This window comes from Crinia signifera, chromosome 8 (genome assembly GCF_055691185.1).
Source record: "Crinia signifera chromosome 8, ASM5569118v1, whole genome shotgun sequence".
Lineage (NCBI taxonomy): Eukaryota > Metazoa > Chordata > Amphibia > Anura > Myobatrachidae > Crinia > Crinia signifera.
Genome location: NC_139224.1, coordinates 130,300,635 through 130,315,267, shown reverse-complemented (window position 1 = coordinate 130,315,267; position 14,633 = coordinate 130,300,635).

The following is a 14,633-nucleotide window of genomic DNA, read 5'->3' as shown; positions in this document are numbered from 1 at the left end:
CCTGGCCACATGTGATATCAAGTCTTTGTATACATGTATAGACCACCAGGATGGCTGCAGAAATGTGGAAAAGAAACTTGAAGAAGAAGGAAGTCTGAATATATCCCAGAAGAACTTCATCATAGAAGCTATCCTCTTTACACTAACCCACAACTATTTTTGCTATGAAGAAGACTACTACTTGCAATGTAAGGGGACGGCCATGGGTACAAAGTTTGCACCCTCCTATGCAAACCTGTTCCTAGCCCAGTGGGAATCAGAAACTATATGGAGCCCTGGAGAGCACAATAAGAACCTGCGATTCTGGGGAAGATACATCGATGATGTCATCATAATATGGGACGGAGATGAAGGAAGCTTGGAAGACTTCATCAGGAATATCAATAAGAACAAGATAAACTTAGAGTTCACTAGCACCATCAGTAGGAGTAATATCAACTACCTAGATTTAAGTATATTCATAGAAGAAGGCAAGATGGAAACAAGGACGTATATAAAACAGACTGACTGTAACAGCTACCTGGATGCCAAGAGCAACCACCATATACAATGGCTGAAAAATATTCCAGGAGGTCAGCTTAGAAGAATCCGCAGAAATTGTTCCAAACCTGCAGACTATGAAGCCCAATCAAAACAACTGATCAAGAACTTTAAAGAGAAGAGGTACAGCCCGAAACTCCTACAAAGAGAAAAAGAGAGAGTTGGAGAATTGGAGAGAAAGAACTTACTACAAACCAAAGTGTGTAAAGAAGACGCAAGGAAACAGGAAGGACTTACCTTTATTTCAGAATACTCCTCGCAGAGTAGAATGCTGGAAAAGAGCTTGAAAAAGCACTGGCACGTGCTACAGGCAGACGAAGAATTAAAAGAATTTCTCCCAGAACGTCCTCGTATTATCTATAGGAGAGCAGGGACCATTAGAAATAATCTGGTCCATAGCTACTTAAAACCACTTGCCCCGACATCTAACATAAGATCCATCACCCACACCAAAGGGTTCTCTAGGTGTGGAATCTGCACAGCCTGCAAAAAAACTTACAATAAGGATACAAAAATGACCAAGAAAGTCATATCTTCATCTAATGGAAGGGAATTGATCATAAGAGACCGAATCACGTGTAATACCACAGGAATAGTGTATATGTTGGAATGCCCTTGTGGGATCCAATATATAGGGCAAACAAAGCGTAAGCTCCACACAAGAGTACAGGAACATCTATGTAATATAAGGAATGGAAAGGACAACCATAGTGTGTCGGCACATTATAAAGAAAAACATGGAAGTGACCCCAGTACCCTAAAATTCACAGGTCTCAAGAAAGTGAACATACCTTGGAGAGGAGGAAACCAAGAGACACTACTTGTTAAAGAGGAAACAAGGCTAATATACCATATGGGGACCCTCGCTCCCAAGGGCCTCAATATTGACTTTGAAATCTCAGCCTTTCTTAAATAAAATAAAATCAAGAGACTAGGTGAAGGAAAAACATAAGTCCATCCAATAGTATAACCACCATCAGCATCTCACCATTTTATATGTAGGATGCTATAGCCTAGCAACTAAAAAAAAAAAAAAAAAAAATATTAAAATCATGTAGTATATCAATAAATAAAAAAAACCTCTGCGTACATCAGCTCAGACTACTACTACAGATGAGAATCAAGAATAAACACCCAGTTGCTTAGCTTGAATAAGAGCCAGACCAGAAAGCTATGATCCATTGAACATATGTACCGATTAACCCTGTACCGCACATAGCCCAATAACATCTATCAAACAAGGGATGATTCTGACCATTAGGATGTGCAATTCTAGAATGGTACATACAGCGCCATCAGAATACACATATGATTCAAGATATCAGCATTATTACAAAAACTATAGGTTGTTATACCCTTTGTGTCTAAAGTCCCAACCCCTTCCTTATGTATCCAATAACATCCAATAATCACCGTTGAAAAAACGGGACTGAAGAGCTGAAGGGACTGCCAAGTCATGCTGACCACGCCTACCACCAGGGGATAAAAGGAGAAACAGGGAAGGAAACCAGTTACTGCGATCATCCTGAAGAAGCCAGTTACCTGGTGAAACTAGTTGACACATCGCTGCACCTGGACCTGCTGAGTATTCCTCTGGTCAAGAGGATACTAACAGGAGTCTGCCGGCAGACACTTCCAAGTTACCTTTACCCCATCAGAGAATCAGGTATCAAGCTATAGTGGATAATCCACTCTAAACGGAGACTTGTTTTATCATATTATTGCCCATATATGAATTGGACCAATTGCTGAGGACAATTACCCCCAGTGTGTCTCCCTGTTTGTATACCCCTCTGTATGTGTATACCGGTACTAGAGCCCATGTATGCATAGATAATCTACATGTGCATGTTTTTTACATGAATTTTTTTATATTATTTTATTTAGGCAATTAATGCCTTTTAAAACTACCTATTATATTCCGTGTTTTGTGTTTTAATTAAAATACGCATGTACATTTAAATAAAAATTATTATTCTTTCAAAGAGAAACTAATAGTGGTGATTGTATCAATATAGGAGATATATAACCTCGACAAACATTTCCAAAAGGTATACCCTTAGCGCAGAGTGTACACCGTAAGGTAAAACCCCCCCCACAGATTAACAAGAGGTACTGGTAGTATACCTCCACACTCATTGCAGCAGGGTTACCATATATAGTCCACGGCGCAATCATTCACAGAAAGCCCCGCAGGATAAGACAAGTGCTGGATTAGCCTGTATTTCCCAGGTACCTTTTTGGGTACCACCCCCACCGGCGAAATAATCAGATTCGCCAGAGGAGGGGCCCGAAAAGGACCAGCCATTCTTCCCAACTGCACTTCCTTCTCAACTTTTTCTCTCAAAACAGCAGCCAATGAACGAGCAGACTGTAAATTTCCAAAAGAACTGCCCAACACTTCACCTTGTATCAGTAGGTGAAAACCTTCCTTAAAACCCCTAGACAGGAATTCTGCAACCTCCCTGTCCGGATATAGTCAGAGCCATGGGGCCATGGCCCCAACCCGGACCAGTGTTGGTGCCCTAGCGAGCGGGGGCGGCTGCAGAGTTTCTAGGGGCCGCCGGGGTGATGGCCCCTCTACCGGGGCGGCCTCCTCGAAAGCAACTCGAGGATGGGTGATTACCCGAGCAGTTAATGCAGATATGTTTGTACCTGCAGCCTTGCCCTAGGTTGCAAGAGGAATTGTTGAACGCATAACACTTTCCTCTTGCAGACCCTGGTGTAAAAGGCCTACCCCCCTGGGAAAACGCTTTGCAGTGGGAACATCTGTAATGACCCGCTGTGATACTGGGGGCAAGGAAGGGGGAGGGGGAGCCGAGCGGGTACCTTCAAGCCCTTCAGTGTGTGTCCTTGCTACCTCCATCCACACCTCAACATCCTTGCATCCGAAATCAATAATATGCGAGCAGTCCTGCTTGCGCCTGAACTGCTCGCCATATGTTCGCCAAGCCACACCGCCATACTTTCTGTACATATCATGTACCCAGGGCCGCCGAGAGGCAGGGGGGGCGGGTACATTTTACCTGGGGCCGGGCCTGCCAGGGGGGCCCGGGTCCCGACACAAAAAAAAAACTTTTTAAAAAAAGGGGGCGTGGTCACGGGTCCGCGATTAGGCCACGCCCCCGAATTTGCCTAATCCCGGTCAGCGATGGCTGTCCTGCTCCTGCTCCAAGTTCCTTGTTCAAAAGGTAATGCCGCCCGCAATGCATGGCTATGGACAGGGGGAACAGGCTATGTATGTATGTCTATATGTGTGTGTGTGTAACAGGCTATGTATGTGTGTGTGTTTGTGTGAGTGTGTGTGTGTGTGTGTGTGTGTGTAACAGGCTCTGTATGTATGTATATGTGTGTGTGTAAAAGGCTATGTGTGTGTGTGTGTGTGTGTGTGTAACAGGCTTTGTATGTATGTATATGTGTGTATGTCTATATGTGTGTGTGTGTGTGTGTGTAACAGGCTCTGTATGTATGTGTGTGTGTGTGTGTGTGTGTAAAAGGCTATGTGTGTGTGTGTGTGTAAAAGGCTATGTGTGTTTGTGTGTGTGTAACAGGCTTTGTATGTATGTATATGTGTGTATGTCTATATGTGTGTGTGTGTGTGTGTGTGTGTGTGTGTGTGTGTGTAACAGGCTATGTGTGTGTGTTACAGGCTATGTTCTGTATGCGTGAAGGAACAGGCTGTGTATGTACTGTATATATGTGTGTGTGTGTGTAACAGGCTATGTGTGTGTGTATAACAGGCTATGTGTGTGTGTGTGTGTGTGTAACAGGCTGTGTGTGTGTGTGTGTGTGTGTGTGTGTAACAGGCTATGTATGTATATGTGTTTGTGTAACAGGCTATGTATGTATATGTGTGTGTGTGTGTGTGTGTGTAACAGGCTTTGTATATGTGTGTGTGTGTGTGTGTGTGTGTGTGTGTGTGTGTGTGTGTGTAACAGGCTGTGTGTGTGTGTGTGTGTGTTTGACAGGCTATGTATGTATATGTGTGTGTAACAGGCTATGTATGTATATGTGTGTGTGTGTGTGTAACAGGCTATGTGTGTGTGTGTGTGTGTGACAGGCTATGTACTGTATGTGTGAAGGAACAGGCTATGTGTGTGTGTGTAACAGGCTATGTATGTATATGTGTGTGTGTGTAACAGGCTTTGTATGTATGTGTGTGTGTGTGTGTGTGTGTGTGTAACAGGCTATGTATGTATATGTGTGTGTAACAGGCTATGTATGTATATGTGTGTGTGTGTGACAGGCTATGTACTGTATGTGTGAAGGAACAGGCTATGTGTGTGTGTAACAGGCTATGGCCCTCATTCAGGTTGGTTCGCTTCCCCGCACGTTCACACAGGGGAGCGATGTTGTGCATGTGCAGCCACTTTGTGTGAGCGGGCGCGGCAAACCGATTATTTGCCGCCCGATCGCATGCAGCAGTGTGGACGGAAGCGTGGGGTGGTGGATATAGTTTGCGCCGATGGGAACTCCCATGACGTGGGTGCCGGGGGAGGGCAGCTGATGTCACCGGATGTCAGCTGCCCGCCCTCTTCTCGTACAGGAGCGCCACAGATCTAAGACAGCAGAGACTGACTTAGATCTGCGAGCGCTTAAGAAATCATTTGATGGTCGGCGACCGCACTGCCCTGCACACAAGCTGCAAATCGATGATGTAAAACATCCGTTCGCATGCGTGAAATCTGAGGTATTTAGATGACCCGCAAAGCTGCAAATTTTGCAGCTTTGTGGTCAATCAGAATGACCTCCAATGTGTGTGAAGGGAACAGGCTACATGGGGCCCATTTATGATATATGGAATGCGATCTGGGTGGGACCATACTGCCTAGGATCACATGAGATTAAATAGGTTTAATGGACACAATCCCCCCTCTCCCTCCAGGTGCACATACCGCTGGCCATCACAATGCAGCTGCTCTTGGCGCCGGATCTGTAGCTTTGGGGGACACAGCAGATACCGGCAGCTCAGCTCGGCGATACTGCAAGTAGTGGCATCTGCTGCTTCTTGCCAGCAGGTTGAAAGAACTGTTGCCGCTTTCCCTGCTGCATTTGTGAGCTTGGGATCCTTATACTCCAGAGGCGGCGCTTCAAATGGGGATGATCGTGCCAGCCACAGATCTTGGAGAGAGGAGCCGTGGGCTGGCCACCCCTGCTGTATGGCATGGGGGTCTGGGCAGCGCAGGGGGGCAGAGGGTCCCTGTGACGGATGGGCAGACAGCAGTGGGGTCCTTGCGGAGGATGGGGCTATTACCTAGTTCCCATCCTCCGCAGGGACCCTGCCGCTATCTGCCCATCTGTGGCCACGACCCCTTACTCCCATGGGCGCAACCCACATCAACCACCCCACGCTTCTGTCCACACTGCTGCATACGAACGGGGCGGCAAGTAATCGATTTGAATTTTGTGTAGCATAATGTGTAAGGGGCAAGTATAAGGGGTCTACTATTGTGTTGCATAAAGGGTATATGGTGTGGTACACACCCCTATATCCTTTAATGGCCACACCTCTTTTCTGTTGCTCGCCACTCCAGGGGGGCCCCGTGACGCTGTTGTACCGGGGCCCAGGATTTCTCTTGGCAGCCCTGCATGTACCATATGAATATACCTGATGATATTCATGTGTTCATCAGGCATATCCTTCAGATACAGGTTCAAGAAGAGAAAGAATTGCACTGTGGATGCACACCTGGAAAAAAGAATATTTCAAAAAGAGTAGAAATATTCTATTTTTTTTTTTTTTTTTTAACTTTATTGGTTTAATTCAAGGTAAAAAAAGGGAGATAAACCTGTCAGGATTTTTTAACATATAGAATCCGTGTGGTGGTCTCCCCTTGTTGCTTGTGATATTTTCAAAGAGAGATTAAAATGCACATACAAACATACAACATATAGTGTAATGTGCTATTGCACGAAAAGATAGAAATGGTGAGTATAGGGATTTAAAAGAGTTCCCCTTTTGCTGGCTTACAGAAAGACGTTGTGTCTGAGTTAGGTTCTTTTCCTGAGATACTGTACTCAGATGTTTTATATGTCACCCTTTTTTATAGGGTTTTATACCTCCTAGGTTTACTAGCCCCCTCTCACAGGGTTTTGTAAATCCTTTTCATAGGATTTTGGCCTCCTAGATTCACTAACCCCCTCTCACCGGGTTTTGTGAATGCCGGTTTTATATCGCCGTAATCGGAGTGTTATTTCCCAGACAGTTTGATTACTGTATTCCTGGTCTCCTTTTTATTATTAAAGTGATTGACTACCATCTGATTATGTATCATTTATTATACTCTTTGTTTCCAGAGAGATTTATCTCTGACTTCAAAAGGATGCAGATTTTGTATCCTATAATTGCATTGGTCACACAAAGATTCTGTTATTGTACGGTAATTTCTTTGTATGCAGGTTTATGTACAGTGCAGCTCTCTCTCACTGAGCTGTATACTGTTTATGTTTTTCCATCTGCGCTATAATGCCCTTAGGAGGGTTGTTTTATGTGTGGATTGTGGTGACTCTAATATTTAAATATTGTGATGCCTCTCACTCTCACTGAGTTGCATTCACTAGTATTGCAATACTGGGGTTTAATTCCCTTGATTGGAGCTTGGATATTGTGGTTCTCTCTCAAAGGAACCACTCTCACTCTCACTCTCACTGAGTTGCACCCACTACTGTTCTGATATTGGGGTTAAATTCCCTTTTTTCAGTAGGTTACCACTGTAGTGTACTTTTATTGACTTAGTCATATAGTGGTCCAATCTGAACCATGTATTGGGGTTAAATTCCCTTGAGTGTTTTTATTTGGTCACACAAATATCCACTTTATATATATATATATATATATATATATATATATATATATATATATATATATATAGCACTCTTCTCTGTGCAGGTTTTGAGTGCAATGTAGCTCTCTCTCACTGAGCTTATTTGCTACTCAAATGACTGCACCCTCTGGGCTGATATGCCCTTATAACTTATACCTGCTACCGTTTGTGATATTGAGGTTTTAATTCCTCCAATTAGAATATTTTTGCAGTGTGACCCTCTCTCACAGAGCCAGTACTGCAATATATAAGGGATATCGATATTGATAATATGATATTATTTTGTGTGTAAATACAAGTGCAAGATAGCTCTCTCTCACTGAGCTATTTGCTACTCATATTTAACACATAATCTGGGCTATTCCGCCCTTTGATATTCACTTTGTGTGTAGGTGATGGCAAATAAGGTATTTAATAGTAGCAATATGACTCTCTCTCACTGAGTCAAAATTGCTAAGATTATATTTTATTAATACCTGTATAATAGTTTTTAATAATGTAGTATAACTCTCTCTCACTGAGTTATAGCTACCAATATTGTGATTCAGTAGTTGGAATTTGTATTTCTAACTGCTCCCAGTTAATAATGGCTTATATTTGCCCTGAGTTTAGAATATACAGTTATACTGTTTCACATTAGTTTATACCAATCTACTATAAATGGTTGTTTATTGCCATCTAGTGGTGGTTATCTGCATTCATTATGTTCTCAGTATACTATGAGCTAAATTTCTAACATCAGACACATTTGAGTCATAAGTACATTATTGATACATTTCATATGTCTTTGTAGCTAATATGTAGCCAGCAATCAAATGTGTCTGATGTTAGAAATTTAGCTCATAGTATACTGAGAACATAATGAATGCAGATAACCACCACTAGATGGCAATAAACAACCATTTATAGTAGATTGGTATAAACTAATGTGAAACAGTATAACTGTATATTCTAAACTCAGGGCAAATATAAGCCATTATTAACTGGGAGCAGTTAGAAATACAAATTCCAACTACTGAATCACAATATTGGTAGCTATAACTCAGTGAGAGAGAGTTATACTACATTATTAAAAACTATTATACAGGTATTAATAAAATATAATCTTAGCAATTTTGACTTAGTGAGAGAGAGTCATATTGCTACTATTAAATACCTTATTTGCCATCACCTACACACAAAGTGAATATCAAAGGGCGGAATAGCCCAGATTATGTGTTAAATATGAGTAGCAAATAGCTCAGTGAGAGAGAGCTATCTTGCACTTGTATTTACACACAAAATAATATCATATGATCAATATCGATATCCCTTATATATTGCAGTACTGGCTCTGTGAGAGAGGGTCACACTGCAAAAATATTCTAATTGGAGGAATTAAAACCTCAATATCACAAACGGTAGCAGGTATAAGTTATAAGGGCATATCAGCCCAGAGGGTGCAGTCATTTGAGTAGCAAATAAGCTCAGTGAGAGAGAGCTACATTGCACTCAAAACCTGCACAGAGAAGAGTGCTATATATATATATATATATATAAAAAGTGGATATTTGTGTGAAAAAATAAAAACACTCAAGGGAATTTAACCCCAATACATGGTTCAGATTGGACCACTATATGACTAAGTCAATAAAAGTACACTACAGTGGTAACCTACTGAGAAAAGGGAATTTAACCCCAATATCAGATCAGTAGTGGGTGCAACTCTGTGAGAGTGAGCAGCACCTTTGAGAGAGAACCACAATATCCAAGCTCCAATCAAGGGAATTAAACCCCAGTATTGCAATACTAGTGAATGCAACTCAGTGAGAGTGAGAGGCATCACAATATTTAAATATTAGAGTCACCACAATCCACACATAAAACAACCCTCCTAAGGGCATTATAGCGCAGATGGAAAAACATAAACAGTATACAGCTCAGTGAGAGAGAGCTGCACTGTACATAAACCTGCATACAAAGAAATTACCGTACAATAACAGAATCTTTGTGTGACCAATGCAATTATAGGATACAAAATCTGCATCCTTTTGAAGTCAGAGATAAATCTCTCTGGAAACAAAGAGTATACTAAATGATACATAATCAGATGATAGTCAATCACCTTAATAATAAAAAGGAGACCAGGAATACAGTAATAAAACTGTCTGGGAAATAACACTCCGATTAAGGCGATATAAAACCCTTAAAAGTGAGAGGGGGTTAGTGAATCTAGGAGGCCAAAATCCTATGAAAAGGATTTACAAAACCATTTGAGAGGGGGCTAGTAAACCTAGGAGGTATAAAACCCTATGAAAAAGGGTGACATATAAAACATCTGAGTACAGTATCTCAGGAAAAGAACCTAACTCAGACACAACGTCTTTCTGTAAGCCAGCAAAAGGGGAACTCTTTTAAATCCCTATACTCACCATTTCTATCTTTTCGTGCAATAGCACATTACACTATATGTTGTATGTTTGTATGTGCATTTTAATCTCTCTTTGAAAATATCACAAGCAACAAGGGGAGACCACCACACGGATTCTATATGTTAAAAAATCCTGACAGGTTTATCTCCCTTTTTTTACCTTGAATTAAACCAATAAAGTTAAAAAAAAAAAAAAAAAAATAGAATATTTCTACTCTTTTTGAAATATTCTTTTTTCCAGGTGTGCATCCACAGTGCAATTCTTTCTCTTCTTGAACCTGTACTCCAATCCCATTGCCCGGATAGCACCCGCTGCCTAACAAACAGCATTTAAAGTCCAGCCCCGAAATAAAATATAGGGGATATTTTCAAACAAAAAGTGTGTGCGGACTCCTAACTCCCCTCCCCCCACCCCCCTATTGCCTATCCTTCAGATAACAAGCGGCAAACACACAAAAGCCTGACAGCCAGTTATCATAAGACCTAAAAGCCTCCACCCCTATGCCCCCTTTTCCCTTGGCCGCTTTGTACGCCTTTTTGGCCTCAACCGTCAGGCTGAAAAGGTCCACAAAGTCACCCTTCTCAATTTTTGTCCTACAGCTCTCTCTTAATCCTCTTAGAACAGCAGTATAGTCACAGTGCACCATTCCCGGGAGATTCCTCCTCTTACGCTCCCTCTTAGACAAAGATGCCATTCTTTTGCGCTTGCTACTGCGGGAGTGTCTGCCAGCCTCCCTCTTTGCATACCTGGGCTCCCTCTTACGAGCTTTGGCCTTGCTACCCGTATCAGAATCCCCTGAACCAGAATCATCCCTAGGTGCATCGTCCCCGTCTGTTGAGGCCTCACCTGACGAATCTAACTCCTCCTACCAGGTGTCATCATCATCGTCATCAATACCGGCTTTCTCATCGTCCCATTCCGCCTCTTGCTCTTCCGCACCTGTGGAGACATAGGAAGGAGGACCGGGGGACCACGCGGGCGTACGCCTGGGCCTAGCTGCCGGCCCATCACTGCTGCAACCGAGATACTGCTCCTCATTGAGCCCTGCTGGCCTTGAAACCAAAAAGGCTCAAACAAATTCAGAGCAGCCAGGTATGGTCTCTCTGCTCCGCCCCCTTGATGAACGCCCACTACCACCCGCGCCACCTGATCCGCCAGGTACCCCTTCCACCAGTGGAGCCAGCGCCCCGGCCATAGATGACAGGGCAGCCGACAGCAGTGCAGGGTCAAATGCAGGAGTTGCATCACCGGACCCGCAGGCCACCCTGGGTGCTGTATTAGCCCCATGGCGGCCACCGCGAGCAGACGGCTGCCTCCCACGTGACCCCCTCTCACTGTTGCCAGCAGCATCACCCTGACTGACATTGGTGTCCATGGCCTGTCTCTCCCAGGAGGGTCTGTACCCATACATGGGTGTTTCAGGGTCAGGTGCGGGCACACTATCATACATATCCTCAGGTACCAGCATTTCCTGAGTCCTCCCAACAGTATTGCTGCCTGCACCTGAACCCCTTATCAAGCCCGACTGAACGTGGCCCCGCCACCTTCAACGACCGGGCCTGTCCGCCATTACCGGGCGCTGTGGAGCGCTCCCAGCACCTCTCACCCCCAATGGCGACCTACCGCTTCCCCCTGAGGCAGGCACAGAGTTGCGGCCTACACTAGCTGCACCCCCGCAGCGAGTGCATCCAGAGGACAAACGCCCGCCGTGCTGCGTCATACCCCCGCGCCCGACCGCGTGACTCGGGGCCGCAGGCCTCACTGGAGCTACCCCCCGAGCCGGACCAGCGCAGATAGCGCGCCCGGCTCGGGAAGCACCCGCAGCAGCCCGCCGAGCCCCTGAGCCAGCAGCCGGCGCCAGAGGCGGACCGGAGATGTCAGGTATGTCAGTGCCAGCTAGGCCCGGGCCCTCCTCAGAAGCGAAAGGGGCAGGAGGCCTAATGCCGCGTCTGGGGTGGCGGGGGACACTTCTGGGCATTGTTTTATAAATTATGTGCTAACAACACTACAAACAGCTGCGCAATAAACTTATGTGCAGCACCTAGTCCTCACTGGATATTCTTAACTCAAAAACCTAAGTATAGCTAAAGGGGAAGCAGAGCGCAGGGGCACACAGCTACTCACAGAAACTTCACAGGAGAAAGAGGAAAGCTCCTCCCACTCCTGCACTATTATCTCAGCTAACAGGCCAAACCTGATGCCCCTTATTGGTTACACCGAGTCACATGCTGACCAAAGGTACACACCCAGCCTTGTCTGTTTAATACACTACGGGGGAAATTTACTAAAGGAAATTTGTAAAAAATAGGTGTATTTGTATTCAGAAATACACTTATTTTTGACATGTACTATCCCGAAAATACGGCAATTCGTATTCGTATTGATGTGCTATCAATACGTATACGAATTGCCGTATTTTTGGGATAGTAAATGTCAAAAATAAGTGTATTTCTGAATACAAATACACCTATTTTTTACAAATTTCCTTTAGTAAATTTCCCCCTACATGTCTATGCAGCCATTCTGTTGCACTATATATAATTAGGGTACTCTTTACCTAGAAGGGCGCCCGCGATGCCCGCGATGGCCGCGATTTCCCATAGGGACCAATGTTAAAAATCAGATTGACCGCGATTTTAGTCAATGCCCGCGATTTTTACATAGGAATCAATGTTAAATGGGCCACAGAGCCCTAATAGTCACCGTGAACTCTGAAATGGCCCCCACAATTGTAAACGCCACCCCACGATCAACGTCAACCCGAAGCGTGGCGAGCGCAGCGAGCCCGCGAGGGGCGGCGGTACGCGTCCTCCGACCTTTTCATGCCCTACTATCCACTAGGGCGTGGAGTGAGAATAGAATAGTGTGGCGAGCGCAGCGAGCCACCGAGGCCCGAAGCGTGGCGAGCGCAGCGAGCCCCGCGAGGGGACGCGGATACCTTCACAGTTATATGCGTCCCCTCGCGGGCTTCACAGGTGTCCGTGGCGACGCGGACACCTCTGAAGCCCGCGAAGGGACGCGTTTAACTGTGAAGGTATCCGCGTCCCCTCGCGGGGCTCGCTGCGCTCGCCACGCTTCGGGCCTCGGTGGCTCGCTGCGCTCTATTCTATTCTCACTCCACGCCCTAGTGGATAGTAGGGCATGAAAAGGTCGGAGGACGCGTACCGCCGCCCCTCGCGGGCTCGCTGCGCTCGCCACGCTTCGGGTTGACGTTGATCGTGGGGTGGCGTTAACAATTGTGGGGGCCATTTCAGAGTTCACGGTAACTATTAGGGCTCTGTGGCCCATTTAACATTGATTCCTATGGCCAAATCGCGGGCATTGAGGCATTTAACATTAAAATTGCGGTCAATCACCGTTTTTAACATTGATTCCTATGGGAAAATCACGGTCATCGCGGGCACACGATTTTAATGTACCTGCGATTTACCCGCGATGCCCGCGATTTTTTACCCCCGACGCCCGCGATTCCAATCGCGGGCGCCGTTCTAGGTAAAGAGTACCATAATTAGTGTTAAAGACTGTCACTAAATAAACTCAAATATATGTTTATTAAACAAAAATTGCAGTAGTGATTTTTGTTCAATTTTATTCTTTCTAAAAAAGGCAGCAACTATTTTAAATTTAGTAATACAACACAAACATACACAAAGACACACAGACACACACACACACACACACACACACACAGCAATAGGTCTATACTTTGTACTTAACTGCTTTTATCTATTTATTTCTATTTTTGCAGGCTTGGGGCAGGGCTGAAGACAGGATTTTCAGCTCAGTCCTGCTCCTGGCTCTCAGTTTTGGCTTATATTTATTTATTATTTATTTATTTCGTTATTTATATGGCACACACATATTTAGCAGAGAATATTCACATCAGACCCTGCCCCAGTTGAGCTTACAATCTATTATCCCTACCACATGTCCAAGCACACACATTCATTCTAGAGTTACATTTGTTGGGAAACAATTAACTTACCAGCATATTTTTGGAATGGGGATGAAGCCAGAGTACCCGGAGGAAACCCACGCAAGCATGGGGAGAATATACAAACTCCGCACTCCGCACAGTTAGGACCATGGTGGTAATCGAACCCATGACCTCAGCGCTGTGAGGCAGTAATAATACTCTTGCCTTTCAGATGCATCACGCTTTGATGTAGTCCTTATTATAATTAATGTTTTCTGGGAGCGGCCCGGAAAACTCAGGCATGTCCGGCCCGCTCTGCACATGTTACATCTGCCCCACCTGTAGTGCAGCATTGTTTTGTCTATCTGCAAACATTTCAGCATTGCTAACAAGTCTGAATCAGGTCCTAAGTGTAACATTGCTTTAGTACAATTTAAAAATCTATTTTATCCTAGAAATGTCCCGTGTTATTTATATTCTTGATTAGTGCATTGATTTAGGATAATTACAGTATATACAGTGGAGTCCTTAGCAGTAAAGTGTTCTGTGGTGGTGTAACAGATGAGGATGAGGATGCCCGTGTTCAGCCTTCTGTCCAGACACTCCTCTCTTATGACAGCGTTGTTCCATGGAGCTCAGGCGCTATTATTCATGCACTGATCTCTGGCAAAATGGCCACACCATAGCAGTTTACCGGCAATTTCACTACTGCCCATGTGCAAAACGGCAGCTACATAATTTCCCCTGTGATTTCTGCAGCACTGTTGCTTCAGGTGTTGGGCTCCAGAGGGTAAGTCATACCTCCCAACTGTCCCGATTTTAATGGGACTATCGCTTTTTTTGAGGCAGTCCCACATCTCGTCTGGGGCCGTCAGTGTCCTGTAGTGGTGGTGGTGGTAGTGGTTGGGGGTTTGGGGAGTTGGGAGTCCCCCTGTCTGTTGG